This window comes from Hirundo rustica, chromosome 12 (genome assembly GCF_015227805.2).
Source record: "Hirundo rustica isolate bHirRus1 chromosome 12, bHirRus1.pri.v3, whole genome shotgun sequence".
NCBI classification, from domain to species: Eukaryota; Metazoa; Chordata; class Aves; order Passeriformes; family Hirundinidae; genus Hirundo; species Hirundo rustica.
Window position 1 is genome coordinate 18,553,389 of NC_053461.1, and position 17,019 is coordinate 18,570,407.

At 46.1% G+C, this 17,019-nt stretch overlaps 1 protein-coding gene across 2 annotated transcripts in view; it reads left to right on the top strand.

The window, feature by feature from the left end:
* The first annotated feature begins 242 nt into the window (after positions 1-242).
* CNTN6 (contactin 6) overlaps positions 243-17,019 on the top strand; it is a 123,385-nt gene continuing 106,608 nt past the window's right edge. For both annotated transcript variants that reach the window (XM_040076140.2, XM_040076139.2), the window contains exon 1: positions 243-579. The gene's annotated coding sequence lies outside the window, so the exon portion shown is untranslated. The remainder of the gene's footprint in view (positions 580-17,019) is intronic.

The following is a 17,019-nucleotide window of genomic DNA, read 5'->3' on the forward strand; positions in this document are numbered from 1 at the left end:
CACGAGCTGAACCTGCCGGAGCTCAGGACGCGCTTGTGGGGACCGGGACTCAACAAAACTATTCCCACTCCTGCTCCAAACCTAAGCCCGTGTAGTGACCCAGTTTTTGAGGAGAGAGGTTTGCGATTACCTGACAGGAGCTCGTATTTGCACGAGAGGAACAGCAAGAGCACATTTAATCTTTCATGCTCTGCTCTGACAGCTGCGCTTTCGCTCGCTCAGCTTTCTTGAAGGATGAGCGAGGCAGAGCTGATTTTTACACATCCCAAATTTCCAGACAGGGATATGCAGGGGCCGTAGGAGCTGTTTATCTGATCGAGGCACTGATTGTGTGGGTCCTAGCTGGAGCAGCGCGGGGAAGGCAGCGCGTTTCACGCCTAACACCAGGGAAGAGACGCGCAACGCTCGGCGGATAAAAGGCTCGTGGTCCCAGCTGGGAAAACAGTTCCATTATCTCCCAGCTGCACAGACCTTCCACACGGCTCCGTTCTGCCTCGCTGAACGCTCTGCCTCGCTGAGAGCTCCGAACAGTCCTGCAGGAAATTGTAGAGACCCCGAGACATCTCCCTGCTCGGAGCTGTAAGTACAGAGCCGCGCTGCCTGCTGCAGTGTGGATGGGGAGCCGCCGGGTTTTTATCCTTCCTCGCTCCTTTTCATTTGCATAACGGGGAGAGAAGGGGGGGAAAAGAAAAAAAACAAATTCTGCTGCTTGGCTTCTTCTGCGTGCGTGGAAATGGCTGATGCTCCAAACCTGCGCGTTCCGGGTGGACAAGGGACGTGTGGGGTGGATTTGTGTGCGTGCCAGGGCTGGGGCGAAGGGAGCCCAGGCTGTGCTGGCCACAGGCACCACAGGTACACGAGTGAGGCGATCACAGCCCCGTGCTGCAGTGCAACGGGCAGCACGGAGCATGACAGTGCTAATTCTGCCACTTCCAGACGACTTTCTGCAGCATATTGAAAGCTGAAGTGGGTACTGAGAGCCTAACCTCGTTTCTGCCAGCCGAAGGTGGGGAAAGCAATAGACATAAATCTGCAGGAAAATGTAGGTGAGCCCTAAAAGGAAAGGTTTTGGTCGTTTTTTTTTTTTTTTTTCCCCTGTTGCTCGCTTGAATCATCAGGGGAAGATACAAAGCAAGTTCACAGCATGTACTGAACTTTAGGTCTGCATCCTGAGACCTGCAGGAGGGGTTGTTTGGATATTGTTTTTATTTACACTGAATGACACAGCTTTAGAGGACAGGATTCCATATCCAAAGTTTGGGGAGTCTGCGCTTCCAGAAGCAAGCGCCTGGCTAGAACTTTCTGGTAAATCAGATATCCCCGTGGTGCTTTTGGGGTGAATCCTTGGATTCAGACTGTTTGAGGAAAGGGGCTCCTCCAGCAGCTTTTGCAGGAGCAGGATGCTCCAAGCTGACCATTTCCTGCAGCACTTATGGAGCTGAATGATCAAGCAAGATGCAAACACTGTAAATAACAGTTACTCATCCTTCTGGCAGCAATGCAACCCTTTGCAGATAAATATTGTGAGTTAACATCCAAAATATTTACTCCTCTGAAGTAGCATTCCCACCTCCCCTTCTATATTTCTCCCCCAAAGAGAGGAGACCTGCGACTTCCACACAAAGTTCTGAAAGTTCAGAGAATTTTTCTCTGCGCGTGCCACTGAACCCTGCGGTGTTTGTAATTCCAGGCACCGAATCCCCACAAATAACCCATCTCCATCAGCCAGCCTCGCCCGTGGTGCTCCAGAGGCACTGTGTCAGTGTTTCACATTCCAGAAGTCTCTGCTTCACGGGTTTTATGACACCGAAAAGTCCCAAATCAGTACCTCTATGAAGTTAGCAACAACCATAGATCACATTTTATTGTGGAAAAAAAGAAAAATAAAGCCCCCCAATGTTTGCAGCCGTGGGTTTCAGATGCTGCTGAGGTGCTGCTGGCCGTGGATTACAAGTTTCACCTTCCACACTGAGGAAAAAATTATGAATAATCCATAACAACTTAAGTGCTTTAAATCAAGCAGGAGCCATGTCTCTTTTCCTCTGCTTCCAGCTTTATGACCACTATTAAAAGGGTTTGTGGCGCATAATAAGCTACCCTAAAATTAATTTCTTGCCATTGAAGCAAGTATTTCCCTCACAGAACAAGGTGCCAGTGCGCCCAAGGGGCCTTAAAACACGAAGCTGGGTGGCTCAAAGCACTATTTGTGTTTGAAATGAGAATTTTCATTAGAAGGTATTTTGTCAGCATGTGGCAATAGATCAGCTCTATGAAACAGCAGCAAATTTGTATTTTCCCCCAAAACTATGTTAGCTTCATGTTACTACAATATTCCTTCTGTTAAAAACTGAGTTTATTGCAGAAGATTGCCTCAGATTGGCCTCTGCTCACCGTCCTCAGGGACAAAGAGACACAGAAACCATCCTAATGACGCCCTGCTTGTCCCCAGCCTCTCACCCTGTGTCTGGAGCAGGGGAGATTCTTGCGGAGGAGGAGGAAAACCAGCAAAGTCTGGCCCAAAAAGTCATTTATTCCTTCTTCCCAAAGGCTGCACCCAGAGCTGGTCATAACTCTGTGCTTGGCCAAGTCTGTAGCCTCGTGTGTGCAGGAGGGAATCTCTCCAGGACAAACGCAGACACAAAGAAATTCAGGCTACTGCTCCCTGCATGGTAAAAACCACCTCTGGGACTCACAAAAAAAACCCCAGACACAGAAGAATTTAGGTGATATGGGGACCTTATTTGCATCCAAAACCGATCCGGCTGCACAGATCTCTTTATTTACACAAAGGCTTTCCACAAGTGCGGAATGTGAAAAGAAAAAACAAACACGCCTTAGAAAGAGAACAAAGCACCTTCAAGTGCCCTCATCACACTAAACAAGAACAACCCAAATCCCAAGAGATCTGGGCACTGGGTTTAACATTTCTCCATCTCTTGGAGGAAAAATCCACACACAGGTGTGAGACAGAGCACCAGAGGTATGGAAACCCTACCCCGAGCTGGGGAAGTGCTAAACACACCAGGTCAGCACGGAGTAAAGAGCCAGCAAGATATTTTTGTGGAAAAAACCCTCTGGGGACTTGAACTCATCGGTTTCAGAGGCTGGAGGAGAAGCAGTGAGGAAAAGCTGGAATTTTTCCCTCCCTTTCTGCTCTCAGCTCTGTCTCCTCTCCTCCAAGAAGCTCCAGCCGTGGTTTTTCCTGGTGGATGAGGAGCAGCTGGTCAGCACTTCCTGCTGCTTTTATTCCTGAGGGCACAGGGGCCTCTTGTCACATCTTTTGGGACTGAACGAATGATTGATCTGTCTTATCGATATGACAGAAACGATTGATCTGAGCAGCCTTCCAGGCCCTGAGGGAGAGCTGGAGAGGGCATGGGGACAAGGGATGGAGGGACAGGACACAGGGAATGGCTTCCCACTGTCCCAGGGGCAGGATGGAAGGGAGATTGGGAAGGAATTCCTGGCTGGGATGGAATTCCCAGAGCAGCTGTGGCTGCCCCTGGACCCCTGGCAGTGCCCAAGGCCAGGCTGGACATTGGGGCTTGGAGCAGCCTGGGGCAGTGGAAGATGTCTCTGCCCAGGGGATTGAGATGAGCTTTAAGGTCCCTCCCAACCCAAGACATTTCACTGTTCTACAGTCTCCTTTATTTATTTTTGGGGGTCTTTGTGTTCTGGGTTTCCTGCAAGAGTTAAACCTCCAGAGCTCTCAGTGCTCAGGGGAACCACTGAGAGAGAGGGATGGGGAGGAAGGAGCTGGGAGAAGAGGAATCTCCCTCACTCAGAGCCTGGAATGTATTTTCAGCCTACAAGGACCAGAAGGAATGGACCAAGTGAGTCAGAAAGGCAGTTTGTTTTATTAAAATTCCTGACAGCATCTGCCGCAAAGCTCTTGTTAGAAGAGATGGAACGCGCCAGAAAGATGAGAGCAGCCGTGTTCCGTCCTTCTCTGTACACAACATAATCATATGGAAAGGGGTGTAATTGGCTTCCCAATAACTGGTTTTATTGGCTGTATCCAAACACGAGTGACCCAGGTGCACAAAAACCCTCCCAGGGTTCTGATCCCAACTCCCACCAGAGGCAGCTCAAACAAATAAAAACATGCTGCTGACTTTTCCCGCAATAAATCCTGACTTCTCTTCAGGATGCCCTGATGTGATCACCAATAAGATCCTTTTTTTAAAATAAGATTCTAAAAAAACCCCAAAATTGTTTTATATTTGGTAATGAATCCAGCTCTCCCATGGCTGCAACCAGAGCATGAGGATCCCAAATCCCTCTTAGTGGTGATGCCTGCAAGGAATCTTTTATTAAAATTCTCCTATTAAACTTATCTCTTATTAAATATGGGAAGACTGGCTGGAAAACAAGGATCACCTGTAAATATCAAGTGTGTACCCGTGAGCAGCACCTGATTTTAGTTCCCATCCTTGTGATGCACACTGGGAATGTAGAACCTGGCTTGGCATGAAGTTCTGCACCAAGTTTCTCACTGAAATGAGCGAATTTCCAGACATTTAGTGATCCTTTCTGCTTCAAACACCCCTCTTCCTCGCGTGTGTGTTTGAGGTTTCACCACGCCCCACTGCCTGGTCCTTTGTAGGGTCAGGAATTCAGGAATGGGCCTGCCTGGATCACAGGATGCACTTGATCAGCGTAAATCCATTTCTCCCAGACGTTCCCTCAGCGAGTTGGGTGCGTGCAGAGCGCGAGCGGCGCCTTTGGTGAGAGGAACGGGGATTAAAAGCGCGGAAGTTTCTGCAGCTCCATCTCTTCCAGCAGTTTCTGATAATCCTACCATGAAATTACAAAACCAGCGGGACCAGAGCAAACCTCCCTGGAAACTGTGCTGCCTCCATTTGTAAGGGAAGCCTGATAAGGTGCAGATTTTTATCAGCTAAATGAGAGAGCTGTGTCACATGTTCTACCCGGTGTCCCACCCCTCAGCTGAAAACCCGCACTCAGGACAGGATTCGGGCTGGTGTGCAGCGCATCCCTGCATCCCTGCCTTCCCCAGGGCGTTTGTCCTTGAGCCAAAGGAAGAGAAACAAACCCAACATTCCCACACCGCCGCCTCCCGCAGAGCTGCTGATTCCCCCTAGCGCCTCAGTTTCCCTGCTCGGATCTATCAGCTGGCAGCCACTCTTCCAGCTGCTCCCGATGCTTTGGAGTGGGATAACCCTGGCTGGTGGCAGCTGGGAGCTGTTTCATCCACGGCACTGTCACTTGTCCCTGGCAGGGCAGCATCCAGCCTCTCCTCACGCTGACGCCGTTCTGCCAATTCCCTTAATTTACCCTTTCCAAACGGGTTTGTTTTCCTGATAACGGCAGGGAGGCTCTGCACTCCCCAGCGAGGGAATTCCTCTCCCAGAAATTGTTTTGCCTGCTGGTTTAGCGGGAGCACTTGGGCTGTGCAGCGGGTTAGAGGTTTTACCCCCGTTAAAGTCACTTAAACTGCCACCTTTCCCTCAGCACTGATATCATTAGTGGTGACACGCTGCCGCAGCCTCTCCACAGAGGTCACCCAGCCCTTTCTGGAGCTATCACACAAAGCTAAAAGCCATAAATATCATATTTAACCCCCTCCTTCCCTGTGTTACTCCAAACCCACTGGAGGTGCAGGTCTAATTTCTGCCCCGAACTCCTCTATTCCACCAAATCCACGAGTTAGGTTTGTGTTTTCAGTCCTGGCTCAATTTTCCCACCCCAAAATCCAATTAAATACCAATATTTGGTATAAAACTCTAATGCCTGGGCAGCTGGACTCTGGTCTGTCTATGAGGGCAGAGCCACAGGGGAAACACTTGTCAGAGGGATCTTCCACTTACAAGGAAAACCTTTGTATCCTGCATCATTGAAACAGGAGCAGGTATTCGTGGATTTCATTGCAAAAGCCTGGGCTAGTAGAAGCTGTCCCTGCTCATGGCAGGGGGTTGGGACAAGATTTTTTTTATGGTCTTTTCTGATCCAAGGCATTCTGCAATCCTCTGAAAAACTTTATGTAAAAAATAAGCAAACAGACCCTTTTTTTTCCTTTTTTTTTTTTTTTTTTTTTTTTTTTTTTTTTTTTTTTTTTTTTTTTTTTTAAGGAGAGGATTCTCCTAGAGCTGAATGCCCCCTCTAAATATTTGCGGTTGCTGTTTAAGCACCAAACAGATTTTGAGCAAGATAAAGTCAGGCTGGGTACCTGTGCTAACATTCCCAGGAAAAACAGCGGTCCCAGCCCTGGAGGTGTCCGAGGACGGGCTGGAGGTGGCACTCAGGGCTCTGGGGACAAGGTGGGCGATGGGCACAGCTTGGACTTGATGGTCTCAGGGGCTTTTTCCAAGCTGGGTGATCCTGGGATTCTGTGAAATGCCCCTTGCTCAGGTGGGGCTCCCTGAGTCCAGGACTCCTGCTCAGGTCCCACGCAGCCCTTGCTGTTCCCTGTGTGCTGAACACGGGGCTGGAGGTTTAATGCAGAGCTTGGGCACTTTTCCATGGTTTTTTTCCTGCCTGTCAGTGTGATTATCCACCCCCTGTGCTGCAGGTCTGTCCTGGTGCCAGCGCTGCTCCATCCCCCTCTGCTGCCCCTCTCCAGGTCTGAGACATCACCTCAGCTTTTACTCCACTGCCTGAAGCCAGGGAGAATCCTGGCTTATGAACCTGCTCACAACTGCTGCAGTTCCAGCCAGGAATAAACTGTTCTTAACCTAAATACTCCTCTGAGGACGCTGAGCTTGGGGGAAGAGGCATAACTGTGCTGGATCTGGTGCAAGCAGGGATGAGTGAGCCTGGACACGCTGGATAACTCGGGAAAGCTGCTGGAAAAAGAGGGGAGGGAAAGGAGAACAGTGGTGAACGCAGCTGAGCAATAATGACCACTTCAGATTGCAGCAAATGCAGTGTTTCCTAATAAAACACAGACTGTGGAGCTGCAAAGAGTAAAAAGGCTGCCAAAGTGAGAGATTTGTCCAAAGGCAGCCCAAAAAAACACCTGGAGGAGAAGGGAAACTCCAGTGTGTCAAAATCTTCTCCATAGCGAGGGTGAGGAGAGGCTGTGGTCGGTGCTGGGCACCACAGGGAGCAGCACCCATGGAGTGGTTGAGATGGGAAATGACAGAGTGATAAAAATGATAGAGCCAAGTAGGCAAAGCTCAGCGTGGAGTTAAACTTGCGGGAAAAAGATTTTTTTCACTTCAATGCAGACACGCCCACTGAGGTGAGCCAGGATCTACCGCTGGATCTTAGAGAAATCTTGATTAGCAAGAGACTCCAGAGGTATTTTGGGATGCTCTGAGGAAAGTTGTGGGGTGTGCTGTTTGGAATTATTCTGTACTTGAGGTGTTTCAGCATTAATTGCACAGCTTTGCTCAGAGATTACTCATTTTCAATTTAGTCTTACCCAAGGTGTTGAATAATGGATGATATTAAACTTTGGGTTAGGGATTCAGGGGATTGATTTGGAAGACACAGGTGAGACATCCCCAAAAATCAAACTCCTGTCAAAAATTAGCAGAATGAAAGTTACGTTTGAAGTGCAAGAGCTGAGGGGGAAGAAAAGCACTTTTCTCACCGATTCAGGCAAAATAAAAATGACTAAGCCTGTCACGATTTTACCTCTTTGTCTGGCTGACTTTCTCAGCGAGATTGATTCCAAATCCAGCTAAGCCCTGAAAGGAATTAGCAGGAAACTGCTTTGTTGGAGGATGCTGAGGGGGTGGGTTGAGCAGCCGGGGAAGCAGCAGCAATACCCAGAAATGAAGCCCCAGCTCTGAGTAACCAGGGGGCCCTGTTGGGTTCACTGGAGCATGAGTAAGTCGTGAAACCTCTCACTTGAATCCACAGAGGCAAAAGCGACGCTTTGAGAGCATAAAAAGCAGGTGAGAAGGCGTTTGTGAGATCGCAATATCAGAGAACACTGAGTGGGAGGGACATTAGGGATCACCCAGTGCTACCCTCTGCCATGGCAGGGACACCTCCCACTGTCCCAGGCTGCTCCAAGCCCTGTCCAACCTGGCCTTGGGCACTGCCAGGGATCCAGGGGCAGCCACAGCTGCTCTGGGCACCCTGTGCCAGGGCCTCAGCACCCTCCCAGGGAGGAATTCCTTCCCAATATCCCTTCTAACCCTGCTCTCCTTCAGCTCAAGCTGTTCCCCCTTGTCCTGTCTTTCCATGCCTTTCCAAAAAGTCGCACTGACCCTTCTCATAGCCAGGAGCAGGAAGGATTCATCCAGAGAAAGGCTCTGGCTTGGATTCGTGGGGATACTCAGAGTTTTATATTTGCCTGAATTTATACAAATGTATGTGTATATATATACTGAAAGTGGATGGACTTTAAATAAAGTGGAATTTCCGCAGTCATGCTTATTCAGACACCTGCAATAAAAACCCCTGACCCTTAAAGCAAGGAGGTGAGGTACAAACAATCCGTTATTACTGGTGTTAATGAACATTACTCTCTCCAAGGCCAGGCTGGACGGGGCTTGGAGCACCCTGGGGCAGTGGAGGGTGTCCCTGCCATGGCAGGGGTGGGATGAGAGGAACTTTAAGGTCCCTCCCATCCCAAACCATTCCAGGATCCTGTGGCTTGCAGGGTGCTTTGGAGCAGCACCATTTGCACGCCAGTGGGCAGGTGAGGCACCGACATTTTGCCCTCTGTGCCCCGGGGATGGATGGAGCATGGCAAAGGCAACCTGTGAGCAGCAAACCTTCCCTGCGGCGCCATTCCTTGTGCTTGATCCCAGCTCAGGCCAGGCCTTGCCCGTGGCTGATCCCTGGATCACTGCCTGTGCAATTAGCCACTCCAATAATCAGTGCCTGGCTCTGATGAATTACAGCCCAGCCCGGGGATGGCTCGGAATAAACGAGCTGGGATCAAGGGTGTGACAGGTAGCAAAGCGTTTGTAATGGGCTATTGCAGCTATTAAATGCAAAATAATAAAAAAAAGAGGTACTAAAATATGTGTAAAAATAATCAGAAATGAAGCTAAAAATCTACTTAGGCCGTGGTTGTTGACCTGGCATGAGAGACTGAGAATTAACCTCGCTCTGCATAAACGCAGGAGGGTGGCAGCGGGGTCCTCAGGTCGCTCCTGGTGCTGCCACACTCAAGTTTTGGGCCATTTGAGGGGGGTGTTTGTCCTGTCACGGTGCAAATTTGGGGTTCTCCCCACCTGCTGTGCCCAAGCCTGCCTGGGCTGGCCATGAACAGCCAACACAAGGTGCAAGAGATGCTTCCAGGAGGGTCTCGGAGGTGCTGCTGCTCCAAGCAGCCCCCAGAGCTCTGGGTTAAACTCTGGCTTTGCTCTGAAGCTCTGCCTAACCCCAGGCTGGGCAGGGCTTGGAGCAGCCTGGGAGAGTGGAAGGAAGAGCAGGGAAGGGACAAGGGGATCTCCAGGCTGGCCCCAGGAATTCACATTCTTCAGGGGTGTTTCTGGTGGCCACGCTGTTAAAAAACCCCGTAATGGATGTTTCTGTTTTTGCTTTTATTCCGGTGTTTTGGAGGAGCAGTAATGCTTTGGGTAAAATTCAAATCAATGCAAACCTCATAAGCCAATAAAATTTTATAGATGGTTATCCAATATGTAATTTGTTACACAATTTCTCTGTGGCTTGTGTTTATTGAGACATAAAGACTTTGCTTTCTTTAAGGGAGATTTTATGTGAGGAGGGCATAAGAAGGAATAACCTTTCATACCTATTGTGCCATAAACTAAATTACTCTTAACCCAAGCCATTTATCTTGTGGTGGCAGCCTAATGAGACCAAAGGAAACAGAAACAAACTGCCTGGACTTTTCTTGAAGGGACAACTTTTATTTCCATCAGGCCCCTAGCTTCCCAGATTGGCCACGTGCATGTCACAGCCGATAACGTCAGATAATATAATAAAAAAATAACACGTGAAAACGGTGAGGACATAAAGCTTGGGACAGGGATTGAGTGCAGAGGAGATGTTCAGGTTATTTCCTGGCAGGAATTTCCTGCTGGATGTGAGTAATGGAGGGAAGGGAGGGAAGTCAGAGCAGCAGCCTGGGGGCTGCTCCAACAGAGAGCAGCATGGCTTTGGGGATTTGGACCAGGGGGCTGGAAAAGCTCTCAGGAAGAATGATCCCCTCACCCCAGCGAGGAAATTCACTGCAATGCCTGGCGCTTATGACTAAGGTGTTCTTTCTCTAATACAACTTTTCTCTTTGCAATCTCCTTTGGCCTGTACACATCATTTTTCCCCGGTGTAATTTCAAAGCAAAGCAGCGAAACCTCGGAGCAAGCGCGACTTTTCTTTTTTATGTTTTGGGTTTTTTTTTTTTTCTGAGCCAGACACACAAAACATAAAAGGAGCTTTTACTCAGTAGGTCCTGCTTGAGGTATGGGTGCACTGACCTGGAGATACACACGGAGTAAAAACCCATTTGATGCCGTCTCATAAGTTCAGTGAAGCTCCAAGCCTTTGGAAAGCTGATCTAAATCTTGCTGGAATCAGTGGGATGTGTTTCCCTTGGATCAGCCCTTGCATGCTGCTTATTAGCACCGTTAATTCCGGGGTGATTTCCCCTCCACACCATGCAGTTGTGGCCGTGGGGTTTGCCTGGGCACAGGGATTGAAATGCGTGGTGATGAGCTGGCACTCTGGTGAGGACTGATTTGGCTATTAAAGAAAGAAAAGCTAAAGGCAGTGGAGCCCTTCAGACCCCAAACTTGCTATTTCCCTTAAAGGATGACAGATTTTTGTGAGAGGAGCAGGCCAAGAGAGGAATGGAAATAATCTCTGTGCTGCTCTTAGCACAGCGCTGGTGAAAAAAATGGATTTGTGTCACTGTGAGGTAACAACATTGTTTTATGTGTCAAGGGAGAAAGAGGAATAGTCCATTATTTAGATCAGCACCAGTAAATGGATGTTTTTAAGACTGAAAAGCGAGGCCATCTCCTCCTTATCATCTCCATTCAATCTCCTAAACTCTTGCTGAACCTGTAGCAGAGCCTGGGCTGCGAGACAGAGCGAGCCAGGGCTCAGAGTGACACAGAGTGACACCACAGGAGTTATTAGAGGAATTTATGAGCACAATCAGGGGATGACAAGGAGCTGGGGAAGAGCTGCAGTATCCCAGGAAGCAATCTGCATTATTGAGAGCAGAACTCCAGGGAAGGTGTGATGAGCTTGACAAAGTGCAGAGCCTTCACTCCGGGATCCTCCTCGGAGTCTCTTCCTCAAAACCAGAAGCACTTTCAAGCCCATTAGAGACCAAACTCTGTTTTGGAAGTTTTACCACTGCAGTTCCAAGGAAATGTGTAGAAACTCGTTGATGGAGCAGCTTTGCAGGGATGTGAGGCTGAAAATGAGGCTTTTGCAATGTTTATTTCTGCAGTTGTTGGGGTGGATTTGATTGCCCTGGGAAAGCACCAGGTTGGGGTTGTCCAAGGCTCCAAAGGTGGCTCTGAACTGGTGTCAGTGTTGGAGGGAAACTGGTCTGAACCTCCCTGAAATGGGGCAAAACCAGCACAGCTTCCTGAGTGCCTGAAGGAAGACTTTGAAAAGGAACCTTCATTATTAAATGTTTTAGATCCTTGTCCCATGGAAACGCTCAGCAGAGGGGGAGGAACGATGTAACCGTGGGAGTTTCACTGTTCAGGTTTGTCGTCAAACTATTTCAAAGGATTTGTTTTATTTTTCCCTTTTAATTTGTAGCCCAAATTCAGCAAAACACCTGAATCCATCTTTTGCAGTTGATATGAGAGTGATCCTGCAGCAAGGAATGCACCTGAAAATATGTTAATTAGCAATTTCTGCTATGGAGCAACCATTCCACAATTCTGGCATTAGACAGACCCTGGAGCAGGGAGCTTAAAGTCCAAAGAACCCTTAAATTTAATGTTTTCCTTGAAAAAAATCCTTATTTTTCTCTGGACTATCAGCAATGTTAAATCACCAGGCTGTAGTTTTGAAGGCAGTTTACCCTGGGCACCTTTAAAAATGGAGGGGAAATTTGGGATGTTGACCTGTTTTGACTTTAATGATGTGGAAAATGAAAGTGTGATTCCTTGATAATGAATGCACTTGTGGATTTCTTGGGACAGAACTTCTTTTTTTTTTTTCCCCCCCATGTTCTAAATGCGGTGGTCTTGGCTTAAAACAAAGGACAACCTTTGTAAGAGCTTTGGAGATATCATGTGCTTTAGTGGAGACTCCAAAAGGCAAAAGTTGCTTTTGATAAAGCATAAAGGGATGATAAGAGGGTGAAGAAAGATCCCCTTTGCTGTGGAAAGACAGATTTTGATATTCTTAAATTTTAAATTCTGCTGAAACAACCACTGTAAGAGTTTACAACAAACAGTTTGATGCAGGAATGAAAGCAGGAAAATTTCACTTTTGTGCCACCATGAAAACACAGCCAGGGATGGATTAGGGATGCAGGAACTGCTTGGGAAGTGCACAGGATATAGACATGGGATGGGAAATACAGAGCAGGGGGACGCAAAGGGGAGGAGAACCAGCTGAACTGGAGGTGAATTTTCACCAAACCCTCCGGATTTCTCACTCTGGACATTTCTCTGGGTATTTGTGAGTTTTCCCTGCGCTTTCCCTGGGTGCTCAGCACCGTGGTGGTGATGGGAATAATTCCCCAGCACCCCGTTGTAATTTGGGCACTTAATCAGCAAAATCATTTGCATCAGGACTTTGCTCCTCAGCACGGCCTTGGGTGAGACAGCAGCGTTTAATTCGCTTTTTCTTCTCTGTATTCTAACGGACCCTTTGGCATTGTCTCCTCTCAGTTATTCTCTGCCATTCCAACAACACATTTTGGTGCATCAAGAGAGTGGGAATGAAAGCACTGAATGGAAGGGGATAAAAGAGGCTCCTTGGAGAGCTGAAGTTGAAAGGCAACAGGTGAAAGCCCAGTTAGATTTCAATGTCCAGTTTAATGGACGAGGAAACAAAGCAGAAATGAAAAGGAAATTTTCTGCCTCTGGGGAAAAAAAAAAAAAAAAAAAAGAAAAAATATGCACTGCCAGGAAAAATCTCTTGCTAAATATTTATATCCAGTCCTGGCTTTTCACTGCCCTTCACGGTTTTGAATTTTAGGATTGATTTATTTTAAATAATTGCATACGTAAATAAGTGCATCCTAAATATATCTGTGTATTAGGAGACTCTAAGTAAAATTATTCTTTTTTATCACAAAGCAGATAAATTTAATGAGTTCTTCTTCCAAATATGTTTGGTCCTGGTTCCCAGCCGGTGCAAATTCACATTTTTCCGTGAAGGTCGAAGTTTTCCTGCTCTCACCCTGGAGCAGCCAACCCTGTTTACCTGCTAAAACCCCAGAACACCTCCAGAATAGCAAGTTCAGGTTCTTCAGTGTACCCAGGAAGGGAAAACATTCCTAATTCCTGATTGCTATTCCAGCTAACATTTTGCTTTTCTAACCTGCTCCGAGTTTGTAGGAATCGTCTGCTGCTTATCCAGCAGATGCAAATGCATCAATCCCTGCGTGTGTGACTTGTTTGGAGTGCAGGGCAATTATCCAGGAATAAAATCAATTTCTAACAAATCATCTGCCGCGTGCAAAGCAGGACTCTAATAGTAATTAAAGTCATAAAATGGATTAATGTTTCTCTCTATCTCTTTCTTTTACCCACTGGTAAAAGCAGCTCATACATGAGTTCTAGGAAAGAGCATGAAGTGCAGAGGAAATTAATTAATAAAAAACAAAATGATCACAAATCAATTCATTTTAGGCCTAGGATTACATCATGATTTTCAAGGAACTTGATACGATTGGTCTATGTCGTGTGAACTGACTTTGAAGTGACTTTGAGGGGATTTAGATGGTCATACGGAGCTTGTAGCAAAAATAAAAACGTATTTAACGTGCAAAAAGGGAAAACTAGATAAGTCTTGCTTTAAATGCACCAGAAGAGTCTCTGTAATAAAATGAATCTCTAAAGTTGTACTTCTATTTAGCTCACACTGACATGTTCTTCTCTGATATACTCAAGTACGCAGCTTATAATCAAGTTTCCTTCTCAAATTGACAATTTAAATACAGAATAATAAATCTACGAGTTATTCCCTGACTTGAAACACAGCCATCCTCTCAAAATCAAAGCAGTGGTTAATGTTAGAATTGGTAAAAAAAGACACGGTTATTTATATTTGTTAAACCCTAATAACTCAGTAATTTTAATTGAGAGCACTGGACTCTCAATTTTATGCAGCAGTTCACTCTGGGCAGGGAAGCTTTCCTAATTTCCAGTCCTTGTCCTTCCTCCTCCCTTGCTCCTTCCTCTTGGATCGCCCAAACACTTCTGGATTTTCCATGAGGGATCCTTTAGAAGCTCCAGCTTTTCCCCTTGGCTGCTGTTTAAAGGACTTCCTCCTCTTCCTCTCCTGCATTCCAGCAGCACCCAGCTCTGGAGCTTCAGCAGAAGAGGTAAATCATTTGTATTCCTCTTCCCATCCCCAGATCATCTTGAAACCTGTTCAGACATCAAAGCGATCTGCTTGCTGCACTGATTATTCCACTTGGCTGTACCTCCTATGTTAAAATGCATAGATTATGCTGAATTAAGTCCAATTTCATCCAGAAACCAACTGATTATTTCCTTCCTTTCCCTCATTATCCAAAAGATTCTAAATGATAGCAATAAACAGGAGCAGCATCACCAAGGAGGAAGGGAATGGTCCTCATTTCACACCGAATCATTTACTTGTTAAACAATAAGCCTTGAAATTATCTTTCCCTCCTGACACCCCAGCACGCACAAATGCAAATAAAATGATTACAGGCTTCATTCATCTTGGCCAAAAATAATGGTCATGGATGGTTCAGCTAATCTTAAAGTCACCCTGGAACTGCAGCCTTGCTGGTTCCTATTTATATTGGTTAGAATTCCACCTGATGGTGGTTTAAATCCGTGGCCATCCAGGTCAGCCCAGAACTAGCCCTGGCCTCTCTATTTATTGCTGCACTGCAGTACAGGGGTATTAAAAAAAAAAATAAAAAAAATCCAAATATTTCCTGACAGCTCTCGGGGGAAATCTACAGCTCATAATTTCCTTTCATGGTACTATTAATACTTCCTGACAGGCTGAAAGCCAGTTGTTAATAATCTGGCAGATTTCCAGGTTCTTGTCTAAAGTTATCTTCAGTTTCACTTCTGGGTTTTTTGGGAGGGGTTTTTTTTTTTTGTTGTTGTTGTTGTTGTTTTTGCAAATCTTAACCCCTGATCCAGAAATTTCTGAGGTGGAAGTGGCAGGTGGATGCCCTGGTCCTCTTCTGCAGGTGCTTGTCCAAACTTTGAACCCCCTGGTTCAAAAGAGCATTGCTCCGACTCCAAAACTCCAGGGATGTTTTGCTCGACTCCACATTCCCTTTAGGAAGAAAGTTTGGTGGATTGGTGAGTTCTCTGTGTCCAGTGGAGAAAGAAATTGCCATTTTTTTTATTTTTAAAGTGTTGTGAAGGCCACCAGCTGGAAGGCCAGATGTGTAAGAAACGGAGCAGCAAAAATAATAAATACTAAAGATATTGTTTTTATCTGAAAGCAGAGCCCCATAAAGATATCACAATGCCTTTAATATGGATTTTAATAAAAAGATCCGGGATATTGAATGTGAAGAAGCAGAAGATTAAACTGTAAATACCCAATAAGAGACTTCAGGGTGGCACAAAAGAAAGCATTGCTGGGATATCAGGCTCACAGAGAAACAACTGAGATCTTGAAAGAGATGAAGTCTTCAAGATACCATTGTAAGTTTATCAACAATTCCTTTATTAACCTCCGTGTCTTTGAAGAAACCTGCTCACTGTCTTTTGATGATATTCTAATTTAGATCCTCTTTTTGCTGAAGAAATGGGAATTTTGTGGCTGACTTCAGTTGAAAGAGAATCATTTTTTTTTAAAAATCATTATTACACTGATAACACTTGGAAGGAAGTTTTCCTGTGCTTTTACTCATAGATGTGAAGTAGATATTAAACTTTTCACCTGGGAAGAACAATGTGTGCTCTTCATTCCCAGTGTTTGGGTGCCATCAAGATCTGCAGCTTTAGTGTTTGTGAACATCTTAAAAGAAATGTGATAGTTGGTTTAAAAGTGATACTGTCAGATTTGGTGAATTTCACACTTTCAGATCTCTTCAAAAACTGTATTTCATAATGTATTCAATTGAAAATTGACCCACGCTTCCACTTCCAGCTAAACCTTGGAAGCCTTTTTATCAGACTTCTTCCAACTCTATGTTTGCTCAAAAATTGCTGCAGACTGCATTAAATCTTCTTGTTGGAAATTATCTTTATGATGAAAACTTCCAAATTCTAATTTTCACGGAAAACATTCTCTTCTGCAGCCCGCACAAACCTCTGAGGGCTGAACTGATGGTTTCATCCCACCAACACTCCCAGGACAGATTTCACACAGGTGTTGGAGGTCCATTCCCATATATTTAGGGATTAAAATGAGAGCAGCAGTGTTTTAGCCACAGAATGAGCATTCTGCCCTTTCAGGCTGATTACTGGCATTGCACAGTGTATAAATTTTAAAAAGGAGTGTCAAGACACAGCTCCAAAGGTGGTTGTGTGAGATAGCTGCACCTGGGTCCAGCACGAGGGCTGGGATTGGGTTGTGCTCTGTTACATTCATTATCACTGAAGCACTTTGCTGTTGAAAGACATTTTAGTGCTGATTTGTCAACAGCAAAACCCACTGGGTTTTCTATCTTTTGGTCTTTCTGTTTGGGTAAAATTCAGCAAATTCTCTCACTGGCTCTTGCCTGTAGAGACAGGGATGTTCACACCTGGGAATGGCCACGCAATGTTTGGCTACTGCACTGAAGCAGTTCAGAAGCTCATGAAAGAATGAAAGAGTGGCTCCCCCTGAGACCTTTCCAGCAATTCCAGTGGGATCCTGGGGCACACGGACACGTTCTGCAGTGCACTGATGGCAGAGGAGGATTCCTCTTTTTCTGCATCCTGCTTTAAGCTCCCTAATTGCTGCTGTGAAAATAAAAACACGGGGAGTAAAAAAAAAAAAAAA